At 45.0% G+C, this 16677-nt stretch overlaps 14 non-coding genes across 14 annotated transcripts; all 14 read right to left on the reverse strand.

The window, feature by feature from the left end:
• Positions 1 to 1449: 1449 nt before the first annotated feature.
• Positions 1450 to 1531, reverse strand: trnas-gcu (transfer RNA serine (anticodon GCU)). Its single transcript has one exon. It is a non-coding gene; the product is annotated as a tRNA-Ser (tRNA).
• A 245-nt stretch (positions 1532 to 1776) lies between these two features.
• On the reverse strand, positions 1777 to 1865 carry trnar-ucg (transfer RNA arginine (anticodon UCG)). Its single transcript is given in 2 exon segments — positions 1777 to 1812; positions 1829 to 1865. It is a non-coding gene; the product is annotated as a tRNA-Arg (tRNA).
• Positions 1866 to 3793: 1928 nt separating this feature from the next.
• Positions 3794 to 3875, reverse strand: trnas-gcu (transfer RNA serine (anticodon GCU)). Its single transcript has one exon. It is a non-coding gene; the product is annotated as a tRNA-Ser (tRNA).
• Positions 3876 to 4120: 245 nt separating this feature from the next.
• On the reverse strand, positions 4121 to 4209 carry trnar-ucg (transfer RNA arginine (anticodon UCG)). The gene is given in 2 exon segments: positions 4121 to 4156; positions 4173 to 4209. It is a non-coding gene; the product is annotated as a tRNA-Arg (tRNA).
• A 1928-nt stretch (positions 4210 to 6137) lies between these two features.
• Positions 6138 to 6219, reverse strand: trnas-gcu (transfer RNA serine (anticodon GCU)). The gene has a single exon. It is a non-coding gene; the product is annotated as a tRNA-Ser (tRNA).
• Positions 6220 to 6464: 245 nt separating this feature from the next.
• On the reverse strand, positions 6465 to 6553 carry trnar-ucg (transfer RNA arginine (anticodon UCG)). Its single transcript is given in 2 exon segments — positions 6465 to 6500; positions 6517 to 6553. It is a non-coding gene; the product is annotated as a tRNA-Arg (tRNA).
• A 1927-nt stretch (positions 6554 to 8480) lies between these two features.
• trnas-gcu (transfer RNA serine (anticodon GCU)) lies at positions 8481 to 8562 on the reverse strand. Its single transcript has one exon. It is a non-coding gene; the product is annotated as a tRNA-Ser (tRNA).
• A 245-nt stretch (positions 8563 to 8807) lies between these two features.
• On the reverse strand, positions 8808 to 8896 carry trnar-ucg (transfer RNA arginine (anticodon UCG)). The gene is given in 2 exon segments: positions 8808 to 8843; positions 8860 to 8896. It is a non-coding gene; the product is annotated as a tRNA-Arg (tRNA).
• Positions 8897 to 10824: 1928 nt separating this feature from the next.
• Positions 10825 to 10906, reverse strand: trnas-gcu (transfer RNA serine (anticodon GCU)). Its single transcript has one exon. It is a non-coding gene; the product is annotated as a tRNA-Ser (tRNA).
• Positions 10907 to 11151: 245 nt separating this feature from the next.
• Positions 11152 to 11240, reverse strand: trnar-ucg (transfer RNA arginine (anticodon UCG)). Its single transcript is given in 2 exon segments — positions 11152 to 11187; positions 11204 to 11240. It is a non-coding gene; the product is annotated as a tRNA-Arg (tRNA).
• Positions 11241 to 13167: 1927 nt separating this feature from the next.
• On the reverse strand, positions 13168 to 13249 carry trnas-gcu (transfer RNA serine (anticodon GCU)). The gene has a single exon. It is a non-coding gene; the product is annotated as a tRNA-Ser (tRNA).
• Positions 13250 to 13494: 245 nt separating this feature from the next.
• Positions 13495 to 13583, reverse strand: trnar-ucg (transfer RNA arginine (anticodon UCG)). Its single transcript is given in 2 exon segments — positions 13495 to 13530; positions 13547 to 13583. It is a non-coding gene; the product is annotated as a tRNA-Arg (tRNA).
• Positions 13584 to 15511: 1928 nt separating this feature from the next.
• On the reverse strand, positions 15512 to 15593 carry trnas-gcu (transfer RNA serine (anticodon GCU)). Its single transcript has one exon. It is a non-coding gene; the product is annotated as a tRNA-Ser (tRNA).
• A 245-nt stretch (positions 15594 to 15838) lies between these two features.
• On the reverse strand, positions 15839 to 15927 carry trnar-ucg (transfer RNA arginine (anticodon UCG)). Its single transcript is given in 2 exon segments — positions 15839 to 15874; positions 15891 to 15927. It is a non-coding gene; the product is annotated as a tRNA-Arg (tRNA).
• Between the last annotated feature and the right edge of the window lie 750 nt (positions 15928 to 16677).

Genomic DNA, 16677 nt, shown 5'->3' on the forward strand with positions numbered 1-16677 from the left:
GGTGATAGACAAGGAGGGAGGGAAGGACGTAAAACCAGCCCAGTCTGAAACACACAAACAAACTAATATTCCTTAACCTCCAAAGGCAGGTTTTGAAATTTCAAATTGGAAATCCGGGACAGACAGCACATCCCTTTGAAACAGACACAGAATGATGAGGGTCTGATAGCACACCATTTTACAGAGACAGAGAATGATCTTGGACAGACAGCAAATCCCCTTAAAAGGGACACGGAAATAGAATGAATAAAAACAGATAAATATGTAAAACTCGGCAGGTCGTGCAGATTTTGTGGAGGAAGAATCCGGTTTGACGTTCTGTCGGATAATAATTGCGATATTTCAGGAAAAAGTTAAAGATTACAGATGTTTTCAACAAAAATAGCGCCTGGAAAAAATACGCAGCGAGAAATGTCAAATGGGAACGTTTGTGATGCAGCGGAACGAAGGAGTGATTAAATAATACATGGCACAATGGAGAAAGGCAAAGTGGGTGGTAATCGGGCAATAACGTAACAAAGGATGGTCCAGAGGAAGTGTTAGTGGGAATAGCAGAACCATTACCAGACAATGGGAGCGGTGCTTATCATCCGATACGTTGAACCTAATGTTGAGGCCAGAAGACGAGAACATGCTTACAATATAGGCTGTCACCGCCTTTTAATCAGACCAGGCAGCTTTGCCAGCCCGGATTGATTTCCTGTATGCTTTGAATTCGGCAGCCAAGGGACGAATTCAAAAAGCAGCTTCTCTCATCCTTTCAGCTCTAGAGAACCAGGACGCACTCATATTCAGGGCAGAGGTGGAGATTGACGCTGAATGTATGCTTATCCCAATTGAGGTGAACCTATGCGTACAGACAGGAAGATATACTGATCAAGTATCGGCCGGAACCAAACAAGGCTTTCGGTTATCCAACGAGTCACAGAGCCGAGTACCTCTGAGATATTTTAACTTTACTCAGTTTGGCGGGTTTCACTTTGCTCTGGGATTTGGATGCTGAGGGAACATCGGCGTAAAATCACACGTTTTAACGTGAAATACGTCTGTTTTCTCACATGTCGAGCGGCTGTTAGAAGCGGAAATTTGAGTAAAACATGGCGGGGCTCGTCCGGGATTTGGCCCGTGACTCTCGCATTTCAAATGTGATCATTCCGAAGGGAGAATCATAACCGTGGACCAACGAGCCGCCGACAGTGAAAAGCGCAGCTCTCAGATTCTGACGGTGGTGAGAAATGATATTATGGCCCATCGTGCATGTGCTGTCTCTCAGATACCTATCGAATTAGTGCCCCTCGCCATTGTACCGCAACTGTTCTACTTTTGACGAATATATTATTAATTTGAGACATGACATGAGGAAAGTACAGCATCCCTGTCAGTAAAAGGGGAATTTGGAGATGAGATGAAATGTGAATGTCAAAAAGTGTTTAACCTGCAAGCCAACGACGACGAGAATGGGATTCGAACCCATGCGTGCAGAGCACAATGGATTAGCAGTCCATCGCCTTAACCTCTCGGCCACCTCGTCTCTGCTATAAGATATCGTCAGCCATTCAATCTCCTGCTTTTTGTATCCAAACAGAAATAATGTGCAAGAAAGTCCACTTCACAGCTTGCTCTGCCCGTGCATGCAGATCGACAATGATGAAAACTTGCCATGAGATTCTTTGAGCAAACAGCCTTCCTTCACTTCAGGTGAGTGACTGGAAGAGATGGTTGGTTTCTCGGCAGAATCACAACAAAGAATATAAAATTTCTCGTAGCGAGCTAAGTTGACCGCGGCAGGACTCGAACCTGCAATCTTCTGATAACTTTGCGGTTGTCATCGAAGTCAGACGCCTTATCCATTAGGCCACGCGGCCGCTGCCAGCAACATTCATTGTGTTGTTGTATATATTGCGAGCAAATTCGGGGCAACTGCAATATCAAGGAGTGGATTTAGGAAAAGATGAGCATATTTCGAGTGAATGAACAGATGCACTGCGATCTGGGTGCGCACCGGCGCAGGCAACCCCAATGTAAATTGGAACACTATAGTTTAACAATTCGGTCATTGCAGCTGAAATCATACTCCTTCTCAAACAATACAGGATGACCCGGGTTTATGAGAAAATCCGTTTTAAAGGGAAAGTTTATGAACCGGAACTGACAACCTGCCTATTTAAACAGGCACAGAATGATCCGGGATTGCAAGGACATCCCTTTTACCCAGATGCAGAATGACCCTTGACTGACAGCAGTTCCCTTTTAAAAGAATAAAGTGAGATTTCGATCATCCCTGAAGGCAATTGTGCAGTGGGGCTCAGGACCACGCGGCGCAGAGACTGTTATTGAAGCCACAGGTGATAGACAAGGAGGGAGGGAAGGACGTAAAACCAGCCCAGTCTGAAACACACAAACAAACTAATATTCCTTAACCTCCAAAGGCAGGTTTTGAAATTTCAAATTGGAAATCCGGGACAGACAGCACATCCCTTTGAAACAGACACAGAATGATGAGGGTCTGATAGCACACCATTTTACAGAGACAGAGAATGATCTTGGACAGACAGCAAATCCCCTTAAAAGGGACACGGAAATAGAATGAATAAAAACAGATAAATATGTAAAACTCGGCAGGTCGTGCAGATTTTGTGGAGGAAGAATCCGGTTTGACGTTCTGTCGGATAATAATTGCGATATTTCAGGAAAAAGTTAAAGATTACAGATGTTTTCAACAAAAATAGCGCCTGGAAAAAATACGCAGCGAGAAATGTCAAATGGGAACGTTTGTGATGCAGCGGAACGAAGGAGTGATTAAATAATACATGGCACAATGGAGAAAGGCAAAGTGGGTGGTAATCGGGCAATAACGTAACAAAGGATGGTCCAGAGGAAGTGTTAGTGGGAATAGCAGAACCATTACCAGACAATGGGAGCGGTGCTTATCATCCGATACGTTGAACCTAATGTTGAGGCCAGAAGACGAGAACATGCTTACAATATAGGCTGTCACCGCCTTTTAATCAGACCAGGCAGCTTTGCCAGCCCGGATTGATTTCCTGTATGCTTTGAATTCGGCAGCCAAGGGACGAATTCAAAAAGCAGCTTCTCTCATCCTTTCAGCTCTAGAGAACCAGGACGCACTCATATTCAGGGCAGAGGTGGAGATTGACGCTGAATGTATGCTTATCCCAATTGAGGTGAACCTATGCGTACAGACAGGAAGATATACTGATCAAGTATCGGCCGGAACCAAACAAGGCTTTCGGTTATCCAACGAGTCACAGAGCCGAGTACCTCTGAGATATTTTAACTTTACTCAGTTTGGCGGGTTTCACTTTGCTCTGGGATTTGGATGCTGAGGGAACATCGGCGTAAAATCACACGTTTTAACGTGAAATACGTCTGTTTTCTCACATGTCGAGCGGCTGTTAGAAGCGGAAATTTGAGTAAAACATGGCGGGGCTCGTCCGGGATTTGGCCCGTGACTCTCGCATTTCAAATGTGATCATTCCGAAGGGAGAATCATAACCGTGGACCAACGAGCCGCCGACAGTGAAAAGCGCAGCTCTCAGATTCTGACGGTGGTGAGAAATGATATTATGGCCCATCGTGCATGTGCTGTCTCTCAGATACCTATCGAATTAGTGCCCCTCGCCATTGTACCGCAACTGTTCTACTTTTGACGAATATATTATTAATTTGAGACATGACATGAGGAAAGTACAGCATCCCTGTCAGTAAAAGGGGAATTTGGAGATGAGATGAAATGTGAATGTCAAAAAGTGTTTAACCTGCAAGCCAACGACGACGAGAATGGGATTCGAACCCATGCGTGCAGAGCACAATGGATTAGCAGTCCATCGCCTTAACCTCTCGGCCACCTCGTCTCTGCTATAAGATATCGTCAGCCATTCAATCTCCTGCTTTTTGTATCCAAACAGAAATAATGTGCAAGAAAGTCCACTTCACAGCTTGCTCTGCCCGTGCATGCAGATCGACAATGATGAAAACTTGCCATGAGATTCTTTGAGCAAACAGCCTTCCTTCACTTCAGGTGAGTGACTGGAAGAGATGGTTGGTTTCTCGGCAGAATCACAACAAAGAATATAAAATTTCTCGTAGCGAGCTAAGTTGACCGCGGCAGGACTCGAACCTGCAATCTTCTGATAACTTTGCGGTTGTCATCGAAGTCAGACGCCTTATCCATTAGGCCACGCGGCCGCTGCCAGCAACATTCATTGTGTTGTTGTATATATTGCGAGCAAATTCGGGGCAACTGCAATATCAAGGAGTGGATTTAGGAAAAGATGAGCATATTTCGAGTGAATGAACAGATGCACTGCGATCTGGGTGCGCACCGGCGCAGGCAACCCCAATGTAAATTGGAACACTATAGTTTAACAATTCGGTCATTGCAGCTGAAATCATACTCCTTCTCAAACAATACAGGATGACCCGGGTTTATGAGAAAATCCGTTTTAAAGGGAAAGATTATGAACCGGAACTGACAACCTGCCCATTTAAACAGACACAGAATGATCCGGGATTGCAAGGATATCCCTTTTACCCAGATGCAGAATGACCCTTGACTGACAGCAGTTCCCTTTTAAAAGAATAAAGTGAGATTTCGATCATCCCTGAAGGCAATTGTGCAGTGGGGCTCAGGACCACGCGGCGCAGAGACTGTTATTGAAGCCACAGGTGATAGACAAGGAGGGAGGGAAGGACGTAAAACCAGCCCAGTCTGAAACACACAAACAAACTAATATTCCTTAACCTCCAAAGGCAGGTTTTGAAATTTCAAATTGGAAATCCGGGACAGACAGCACATCCCTTTGAAACAGACACAGAATGATGAGGGTCTGATAGCACACCATTTTACAGAGACAGAGAATGATCTTGGACAGACAGCAAATCCCCTTAAAAGGGACACGGAAATAGAATGAATAAAAACAGATAAATATGTAAAACTCGGCAGGTCGTGCAGATTTTGTGGAGGAAGAATCCGGTTTCACGTTCTGTCGGATAATAATTGCGATATTTCAGGAAAAAGTTAAAGATTACAGATGTTTTCAACAAAAATAGCGCCTGGAAAAAATACGCAGCGAGAAATGTCAAATGGGAACATTTGTGATGCAGCGGAACGAAGGAGTGATTAAATAATACATGGCACAATGGAGAAAGGCAAAGTGGGTGGTAATCGGGCAATAACGTAACAAAGGATGGTCCAGAGGAAGTGTTAGTGGGAATAGCAGAACCATTACCAGACAATGGGAGCGGTGCTTATCATCCGATACGTTGAACCTAATGTTGAGGCCAGAAGACGAGAACATGCTTACAATATAGGCTGTCACCGCCTTTTAATCAGACCAGGCAGCTTTGCCAGCCCGGATTGATTTCCTGTATGCTTTGAATTCGGCAGCCAAGGGACGAATTCAAAAAGCAGCTTCTCTCATCCTTTCAGCTCTAGAGAACCAGGACGCACTCATATTCAGGGCAGAGGTGGAGATTGACGCTGAATGTATGCTTATCCCAATTGAGGTGAACCTATGTGTACAGACAGGAAGATATACTGATCAAGTATCGGCCGGAACCAAACAAGGCTTTCGGTTATCCAACGAGTCACAGAGCCGAGTACCTCTGAGATATTTTAACTTTACTCAGTTTGGCGGGTTTCACTTTGCTCTGGGATTTGGATGCTGAGGGAACATCGGCGTAAAATCACACGTTTTAACGTGAAATACGTCTGTTTTCTCACATGTCGAGCGGCTGTTAGAAGCGGAAATTTGAGTAAAACATGGCGGGGCTCGTCCGGGATTTGGCCCGTGACTCTCGCATTTCAAATGTGATCATTCCGAAGGGAGAATCATAACCGTGGACCAACGAGCCGCCGACAGTGAAAAGCGCAGCTCTCAGATTCTGACGGTGGTGAGAAATGATATTATGGCCCATCGTGCATGTGCTGTCTCTCAGATACCTATCGAATTAGTGCCCCTCGCCATTGTACTGCAACTGTTCTCCTTTTGACGAATATATTATTAATTTGAGACATGACATGAGGAAAGTACAGCATCCCTGTCAGTAAAAGGGGAATTTGGAGATGAGATGAAATGTGAATGTCAAAAAGTGTTTAACCTGCAAGCCAACGACGACGAGAATGGGATTCGAACCCATGCGTGCAGAGCACAATGGATTAGCAGTCCATCGCCGTAACCTCTCGGCCACCTCGTCTCTGTTATAAGATATCGTCAGCCATTCAATCTCCTGCTTTTTGTATCCAAACAGAAATAATGTGCAAGAAAGTCCACTTCACAGCTTGCTCTGCCCGTGCATGCAGATCGACAATGATGAAAACTTGCCATGAGATTCTTTGAGCAAACAGCCTTCCTTCACTTCAGGTGAGTGACTGGAAGAGATGGTTGGTTTCTCGGCAGAATCACAACAAAGAATATAAAATGTCTCGTAGCGAGCTAAGTTGACCGCGGCAGGACTCGAACCTGCAATCTTCTGATAACTTTGCGGTTGTCATCGAAGTCAGACGCCTTATCCATTAGGCCACGCGGCCGCTGCCAGCAACATTCATTGTGTTGTTGTATATATTGCGAGCAAATTCGGGGCAACTGCAATATCAAGGAGTGGATTTCGGAAAGATGAGCATATTTCGAGTGAATGAACAGATGCACTGCGATCTGGGTGCGCACCGGCGCAGGCAACCCCAATGTAAATTGCAACACTATAGTTTAACAATTCGGTCATTGCAGCTGAAATCATACTCCTTCTCAAACAATACAGGATGACCCGGGTTTATGAGAAAATCCGTTTTAAAGGGAAAGATTATGAACCGGAACTGACAACCTGCCCATTTAAACAGACACAGAATGATCCGGGATTGCAAGGACATCCCTTTTACCCAGATGCAGAATGACCCTTGACTGACAGCAGTTCCCTTTTAAAAGAATAAAATGAGATTTCGATCATCCCTGAAGGCAATTGTGCAGTGGGGCTCTGGACCACGCGGCGCAGAGACTGTTATTGAAGCCACAGGTGATAGACAAGGAGGGAGGGAAGGACGTAAACCCAGCCCAGTCTGAAACACACAAACAAACTAATATTCCTTAACCTCCAAAGGCAGGTTTTGAAATTTCAAATTGGAAATCCGGGACAGACAGCACATCCCTTTGAAACAGACACAGAATGATGAGGGTCTGATAGCACACCATTTTACAGAGACAGAGAATGATCTTGGACAGACAGCAAATCCCCTTAAAAGGGACACGGAAATAGAATGAATAAAAACAGATAAATATGTAAAACTCGGCAGGTCGTGCAGATTTTGTGGAGGAAGAATCCGGTTTCACGTTCTGTCGGATAATAATTGCGATATTTCAGGAAAAAGTTAAAGATTACAGATGTTTTCAACAAAAATAGCGCCTGGAAAAAATACGCAGCGAGAAATGTCAAATGGGAACGTTTGTGATGCAGCGGAACGAAGGAGTGATTAAATAATACATGGCACAATGGAGAAAGGCAAAGTGGGTGGTAATCGGGCAATAACGTAACAAAGGATGGTCCAGAGGAAGTGTTAGTGGGAATAGCAGAACCATTACCAGACAATGGGAGCGGTGCTTATCATCCGATACGTTGAACCTAATGTTGAGGCCAGAAGACGAGAACATGCTTACAATATAGGCTGTCACCGCCTTTTAATCAGACCAGGCAGCTTTGCCAGCCCGGATTGATTTCCTGTATGCTTTGAATTCGGCAGCCAAGGGACGAATTCAAAAAGCAGCTTCTCTCATCCTTTCAGCTCTAGAGAACCAGGACGCACTCATATTCAGGGCAGAGGTGGAGATTGACGCTGAATGTATGCTTATCCCAATTGAGGTGAACCTATGCGTACAGACAGGAAGATATACTGATCAAGTATCGGCCGGAACCAAACAAGGCTTTCGGTTATCCAACGAGTCACAGAGCCGAGTACCTCTGAGATATTTTAACTTTACTCAGTTTGGCGGGTTTCACTTTGCTCTGGGATTTGGATGCTGAGGGAACATCGGCGTAAAATCACACGTTTTAACGTGAAATACGTCTGTTTTCTCACATGTCGAGCGGCTGTTAGAAGCGGAAATTTGAGTAAAACATGGCGGTGCTCGTCCGGGATTTGGCCCGTGACTCTCGCATTTCAAATGTGATCATTCCGAAGGGAGAATCATAACCGTGGACCAACGAGCCGCCGACAGTGAAAAGCGCAGCTCTCAGATTCTGACGGTGGTGAGAAATGATATTATGGCCCATCGTGCATGTGCTGTCTCTCAGATACCTATCGAATTAGTGCCCCTCGCCATTGTACCGCAACTGTTCTACTTTTGACGAATATATTATTAATTTGAGACATGACATGAGGAAAGTACAGCATCCCTGTCAGTAAAAGGGGAATTTGGAGATGAGATGAAATGTGAATGTCAAAAAGTGTTTAACCTGCAAGCCAACGACGACGAGAATGGGATTCGAACCCATGCGTGCAGAGCACAATGGATTAGCAGTCCATCGCCTTAACCTCTCGGCCACCTCGTCTCTGCTATAAGATATCGTCAGCCATTCAATCTCCTGCTTTTTGTATCCAAACAGAAATAATGTGCAAGAAAGTCCACTTCACAGCTTGCTCTGCCCGTGCATGCAGATCGACAATGATGAAAACTTGCCATGAGATTCTTTGAGCAAACAGCCTTCCTTCACTTCAGGTGAGTGACTGGAAGAGATGGTTGGTTTCTCGGCAGAATCACAACAAAGAATATAAAATTTCTCGTAGCGAGCTAAGTTGACCGCGGCAGGACTCGAACCTGCAATCTTCTGATAACTTTGCGGTTGTCATCGAAGTCAGACGCCTTATCCATTAGGCCACGCGGCCGCTGCCAGCAACATTCATTGTGTTGTTGTATATATTGCGAGCAAATTCGGGGCAACTGCAATATCAAGGAGTGGATTTAGGAAAAGATGAGCATATTTCGAGTGAATGAACAGATGCACTGCGATCTGGGTGCGCACCGGCGCAGGCAACCCCAATGTAAATTGGAACACTATAGTTTAACAATTCGGTCATTGCAGCTGAAATCATACTCCTTCTCAAACAATACAGGATGACCCGGGTTTATGAGAAAATCCGTTTTAAAGGGAAAGATTATGAACCGGAACTGACAACCTGCCCATTTAAACAGACACAGAATGATCCGGGATTGCAAGGATATCCCTTTTACCCAGATGCAGAATGACCCTTGACTGACAGCAGTTCCCTTTTAAAAGAATAAAGTGAGATTTCGATCATCCCTGAAGGCAATTGTGCAGTGGGGCTCAGGACCACGCGGCGCAGAGACTGTTATTGAAGCCACAGGTGATAGACAAGGAGGGAGGGAAGGACGTAAAACCAGCCCAGTCTGAAACACACAAACAAACTAATATTCCTTAACCTCCAAAGGCAGGTTTTGAAATTTCAAATTGGAAATCCGGGACAGACAGCACATCCCTTTGAAACAGACACAGAATGATGAGGGTCTGATAGCACACCATTTTACAGAGACAGAGAATGATCTTGGACAGACAGCAAATCCCCTTAAAAGGGACACGGAAATAGAATGAATAAAAACAGATAAATATGTAAAACTCGGCAGGTCGTGCAGATTTTGTGGAGGAAGAATCCGGTTTCACGTTCTGTCGGATAATAATTGCGATATTTCAGGAAAAAGTTAAAGATTACAGATGTTTTCAACAAAAATAGCGCCTGGAAAAAATACGCAGCGAGAAATGTCAAATGGGAACATTTGTGATGCAGCGGAACGAAGGAGTGATTAAATAATACATGGCACAATGGAGAAAGGCAAAGTGGGTGGTAATCGGGCAATAACGTAACAAAGGATGGTCCAGAGGAAGTGTTAGTGGGAATAGCAGAACCATTACCAGACAATGGGAGCGGTGCTTATCATCCGATACGTTGAACCTAATGTTGAGGCCAGAAGACGAGAACATGCTTACAATATAGGCTGTCACCGCCTTTTAATCAGACCAGGCAGCTTTGCCAGCCCGGATTGATTTCCTGTATGCTTTGAATTCGGCAGCCAAGGGACGAATTCAAAAAGCAGCTTCTCTCATCCTTTCAGCTCTAGAGAACCAGGACGCACTCATATTCAGGGCAGAGGTGGAGATTGACGCTGAATGTATGCTTATCCCAATTGAGGTGAACCTATGCGTACAGACAGGAAGATATACTGATCAAGTATCGGCCGGAACCAAACAAGGCTTTCGGTTATCCAACGAGTCACAGAGCCGAGTACCTCTGAGATATTTTAACTTTACTCAGTTTGGCGGGTTTCACTTTGCTCTGGGATTTGGATGCTGAGGGAACATCGGCGTAAAATCACACGTTTTAACGTGAAATACGTCTGTTTTCTCACATGTCGAGCGGCTGTTAGAAGCGGAAATTTGAGTAAAACATGGCGGGGCTCGTCCGGGATTTGGCCCGTGACTCTCGCATTTCAAATGTGATCATTCCGAAGGGAGAATCATAACCGTGGACCAACGAGCCGCCGACAGTGAAAAGCGCAGCTCTCAGATTCTGACGGTGGTGAGAAATGATATTATGGCCCATCGTGCATGTGCTGTCTCTCAGATACCTATCGAATTAGTGCCCCTCGCCATTGTACTGCAACTGTTCTCCTTTTGACGAATATATTATTAATTTGAGACATGACATGAGGAAAGTACAGCATCCCTGTCAGTAAAAGGGGAATTTGGAGATGAGATGAAATGTGAATGTCAAAAAGTGTTTAACCTGCAAGCCAACGACGACGAGAATGGGATTCGAACCCATGCGTGCAGAGCACAATGGATTAGCAGTCCATCGCCGTAACCTCTCGGCCACCTCGTCTCTGCTATAAGATATCGTCAGCCATTCAATCTCCTGCTTTTTGTATCCAAACAGAAATAATGTGCAAGAAAGTCCACTTCACAGCTTGCTCTGCCCGTGCATGCAGATCGACAATGATGAAAACTTGCCATGAGATTCTTTGAGCAAACAGCCTTCCTTCACTTCAGGTGAGTGACTGGAAGAGATGGTTGGTTTCTCGGCAGAATCACAACAAAGAATATAAAATGTCTCGTAGCGAGCTAAGTTGACCGCGGCAGGACTCGAACCTGCAATCTTCTGATAACTTTGCGGTTGTCATCGAAGTCAGACGCCTTATCCATTAGGCCACGCGGCCGCTGCCAGCAACATTCATTGTGTTGTTGTATATATTGCGAGCAAATTCGGGGCAACTGCAATATCAAGGAGTGGATTTAGGAAAGATGAGCATATTTCGAGTGAATGAACAGATGCACTGCGATCTGGGTGCGCACCGGCGCAGGCAACCCCAATGTAAATTGCAACACTATAGTTTAACAATTCGGTCATTGCAGCTGAAATCATACTCCTTCTCAAACAATACAGGATGACCCGGGTTTATGAGAAAATCCGTTTTAAAGGGAAAGATTATGAACCGGAACTGACAACCTGCCCATTTAAACAGACACAGAATGATCCGGGATTGCAAGGACATCCCTTTTACCCAGATGCAGAATGACCCTTGACTGACAGCAGTTCCCTTTTAAAAGAATAAAATGAGATTTCGATCATCCCTGAAGGCAATTGTGCAGTGGGGCTCTGGACCACGCGGCGCAGAGACTGTTATTGAAGCCACAGGTGATAGACAAGGAGGGAGGGAAGGACGTAAACCCAGCCCAGTCTGAAACACACAAACAAACTAATATTCCTTAACCTCCAAAGGCAGGTTTTGAAATTTCAAATTGGAAATCCGGGACAGACAGCACATCCCTTTGAAACAGACACAGAATGATGAGGGTCTGATAGCACACCATTTTACAGAGACAGAGAATGATCTTGGACAGACAGCAAATCCCCTTAAAAGGGACACGGAAATAGAATGAATAAAAACAGATAAATATGTAAAACTCGGCAGGTCGTGCAGATTTTGTGGAGGAAGAATCCGGTTTGACGTTCTGTCGGATAATAATTGCGATATTTCAGGAAAAAGTTAAAGATTACAGATGTTTTCAACAAAAATAGCGCCTGGAAAAAATACGCAGCGAGAAATGTCAAATGGGAACGTTTGTGATGCAGCGGAACGAAGGAGTGATTAAATAATACATGGCACAATGGAGAAAGGCAAAGTGGGTGGTAATCGGGCAATAACGTAACAAAGGATGGTCCAGAGGAAGTGTTAGTGGGAATAGCAGAACCATTACCAGACAATGGGAGCGGTGCTTATCATCCGATACGTTGAACCTAATGTTGAGGCCAGAAGACGAGAACATGCTTACAATATAGGCTGTCACCGCCTTTTAATCAGACCAGGCAGCTTTGCCAGCCCGGATTGATTTCCTGTATGCTTTGAATTCGGCAGCCAAGGGACGAATTCAAAAAGCAGCTTCTCTCATCCTTTCAGCTCTAGAGAACCAGGACGCACTCATATTCAGGGCAGAGGTGGAGATTGACGCTGAATGTATGCTTATCCCAATTGAGGTGAACCTATGCGTACAGACAGGAAGATATACTGATCAAGTATCGGCCGGAACCAAACAAGGCTTTCGGTTATCCAACGAGTCACAGAGCCGAGTACCTCTGAGATATTTTAACTTTACTCAGTTTGGCGGGTTTCACTTTGCTCTGGGATTTGGATGCTGAGGGAACATCGGCGTAAAATCACACGTTTTAACGTGAAATACGTCTGTTTTCCCGCATGTCGAGCGGCTGTTAGAAGCGGAAATTTGAGTAAAACATGGCGGGGCTCGTCCGGGATTTGGCCCGTGACTCTCGCATTTCAAATGTGATCATTCCGAAGGGAGAATCATAACCGTGGACCAACGAGCCGCCGACAGTGAAAAGCGCAGCTCTCAGATTCTGACGGTGGTGAGAAATGATATTATGGCCCATCGTGCATGTGCTGTCTCTCAGATACCTATCGAATTAGTGCCCCTCGCCATTGTACTGCAACTGTTCTCCTTTTGACGAATATATTATTAATTTGAGACATGACATGAGGAAAGTACAGCATCCCTGTCAGTAAAAGGGGAATTTGGAGATGAGATGAAATGTGAATGTCAAAAAGTGTTTAACCTGCAAGCCAACGACGACGAGAATGGGATTCGAACCCATGCGTGTTGAGCACAATGGATTAGCAGTCCATCGCCTTAACCTCTCGGCCACCTCGTCTCTGCTATAAGATATCGTCAGCCATTCAATCTCCTGCTTTTTGTATCCAAACAGAAATAATGTGCTAGAAAGTCCACTTCACAGCTTGCTCTGCCCGTGCATGCAGATCGACAATGATGAAAACCAGCCATGAGATTCTTTGAGCAAACAGCCTTCCTTCACTTCAGGTGAGTGACTGGAAGAGATGGTTGGTTTCTCGGCAGAATCACAACAAAGAATATAAAATGTCTCGTAGCGAGCTAAGTTGACCGCGGCAGGACTCGAACCTGCAATCTTCTGATAACTTTGCGGTTGTCATCGAAGTCAGACGCCTTATCCATTAGGCCACGCGGCCGCTGCCAGCAACATTCATTGTGTTGTTGTATATATTGCGAGCAAATTCGGGGCAACTGCAATATCAAGGAGTGGATTTAGGAAAAGATGAGCATATTGCGAGTGAATGAACAGATGCACTGCGATCTGGGTGCGCACCGGCGCAGGCAACCCCAATGTAAATTGGAACACTATAGTTTAACAATTCGGTCATTGCAGCTGAAATCATACTCCTTCTCAAACAATACAGGATGACCCGGGTTTATGAGAAAATCCGTTTTAAAGGGAAAGATTATGAACCGGAACTGACAACCTGCCCATTTAAACAGACACAGAATGATCCGGGATTGCAAGGACATCCCTTTTACCCAGATGCAGAATGACCCTTGACTGACAGCAGTTCCCTTTTAAAAGAATAAAGTGAGATTTCGATCATCCCTGAAGGCAATTGTGCAGTGGGGCTCAGGACCACGCGGCGCAGAGACTGTTATTGAAGGCACAGGTGATAGACAAGGAGGGAGGGAAGGACGTAAAACCAGCCCAGTCTGAAACACACAAACAAACTAATATTCCTTAACCTCCAAAGGCAGGTTTTGAAATTTCAAATTGGAAATCCGGGACAGACAGCACATCCCTTTGAAACAGACACAGAATGATGAGGGTCTGATAGCACACCATTTTACAGAGACAGAGAATGATCTTGGACAGACAGCAAATCCCCTTAAAAGGGACACGGAAATAGAATGAATAAAAACAGATAAATATGTAAAACTCGGCAGGTCGTGCAGATTTTGTGGAGGAAGAATCCGGTTTCACGTTCTGTCGGATAATAATTGCGATATTTCAGGAAAAAGTTAAAGATTACAGATGTTTTCAACAAAAATAGCCCCTGGAAACAATACGCAGCGAGAAATGTCAAATGGGAACGTTTGTGATGCAGCGGAACGAAGGAGTGATTAAATAATACATGGCACAATGGAGAAAGGCAAAGTGGGTGGTAATCGGGCAATAACGTAACAAAGGATGGTCCAGAGGAAGTGTTAGTGGGAATAGCAGAACCATTACCAGACAATGGGAGCGGTGCTTATCATCCGATACGCTGAACCTAATGTTGAGGCCAGAAGACGAGAACATGCTTACAATATAGGCTGTCACCGCCTTTTAATCAGACCAGGCAGCTTTGCGAGCCCGGATTGATTAACTGTATGCTTTGAATTCGGCAGCCAAGGGACGAATTCAAAAAGCAGCTTCTCTCATCCTTTCAGCTCTAGAGAACCAGGACGCACTCATATTCAGGGCAGAGGTGGAGATTGACGCTGAATGTATGCTTATCCTAATTGAGGTGAACCTATGCGTACAGACAGGAAGATATACTGATCAAGTATCGGCCGGAACCAAACAAGGCTTTCGGTTATCCAACGAGTCACAGAGCCGAGTACCTCTGAGATATTTTAACTTTACTCAGTTTGGCGGGTTTCACTTTGCTCTGGGATTTGGATGCTGAGGGAACATCGGCGTAAAATCACACGTTTTAACGTGAAATACGTCTGTTTTCTCACATGTCGAGCGGCTGTTAGAAGCGGAAATTTGAGTAAAACATGGCGGGGCTCGTCCGGGATTTGGCCCGTGACTCTCGCATTTCAAATGTGATCATTCCGAAGGGAGAATCATAACCGTGGACCAACGAGCTGCCGACAGTGAAAAGCGCAGCTCTCAGATTCTGACGGTGGTGAGAAATGATATTATGGCCCATCGTGCATGTGCTGTCTCTCAGATACCTATCGAATTAGTGCCCCTCGCCATTGTACTGCAACTGTTCTCCTTTTGACGAATATATTATTAATTTGAGACATGACATGAGGAAAGTACAGCATCCCTGTCAGAAAAAGGGGAATTTGGAGATGAGATGAAATGTGAATGTCAAAAAGTGTTTAACCTGCAAGCCAACGACGACGAGAATGGGATTCGAACCCATGCGTGCAGAGCACAATGGATTAGCAGTCCATCGCCGTAACCTCTCGGCCACCTCGTCTCTGCTATAAGATATCGTCAGCCATTCAATCTCCTGCTTTTTGTATCCAAACAGAAATAATGTGCAAGAAAGTCCACTTCACAGCTTGCTCTGCCCGTGCATGCAGATCGACAATGATGAAAACTTGCCATGAGATTCTTTGAGCAAACAGCCTTCCTTCACTTCAGGTGAGTGACTGGAAGAGATGGTTGGTTTCTCGGCAGAATCACAACAAAGAATATAAAATGTCTCGTAGCGAGCTAAGTTGACCGCGGCAGGACTCGAACCTGCAATCTTCTGATAACTTTGCGGTTGTCATCGAAGTCAGACGCCTTATCCATTAGGCCACGCGGCCGCTGCCAGCAACATTCATTGTGTTGTTGTATATATTGCGAGCAAATTCGGGGCAACTGCAATATCAAGGAGTGGATTTAGGAAAAGATGAGCATATTTCGAGTGAATGAACAGATGCACTGCGATCTGGGTGCGCACCGGCGCAGGCAACCCCAATGTAAATTGGAACACTATAGTTTAACAATTCGGTCATTGCAGCTGAAATCATACTCCTTCTCAAACAATACAGGATGACCCGGGTTTATGAGAAAATCCGTTTTAAAGGGAAAGATTATGAACCGGAACTGACAACCTGCCTATTTAAACAGACACAGAATGATCCGGGATTGCAAGGACATCCCTTTTACCCAGATGCAGAATGACCCTTGACTGACAGCAGTTCCCTTTTAAAAGAATAAAGTGAGATTTCGATCATCCCTGAAGGCAATTGTGCAGTGGGGCTCAGGACCACGCGGCGCAGAGACTGTTATTGAAGCCACAGGTGATAGACAAGGAGGGAGGGAAGGACGTAAAACCAGCCCAGTCTGAAACACACAAACAAACTAATATTCCTTAACCTCCAAAGGCAGGTTTTGAAATTTCAAATTGGAAATCCGGGACAGACAGCACATCCCTTTGAAACAGACACAGAATGATGAGGGTCTGATAGCACACCATTTTACAGAGACAGAGAATGATCTTGGACAGACAGCAAATCCCCTTAAAAGGGACACGGAAATAGAATGAATAAAAACAGATAAATATGTAAAAC

The sequence above is a fragment of the Pristiophorus japonicus genome, unplaced genomic scaffold (assembly GCF_044704955.1).
Source record: "Pristiophorus japonicus isolate sPriJap1 unplaced genomic scaffold, sPriJap1.hap1 HAP1_SCAFFOLD_168, whole genome shotgun sequence".
NCBI lineage: Eukaryota > Metazoa > Chordata > Chondrichthyes > Pristiophoridae > Pristiophorus > Pristiophorus japonicus.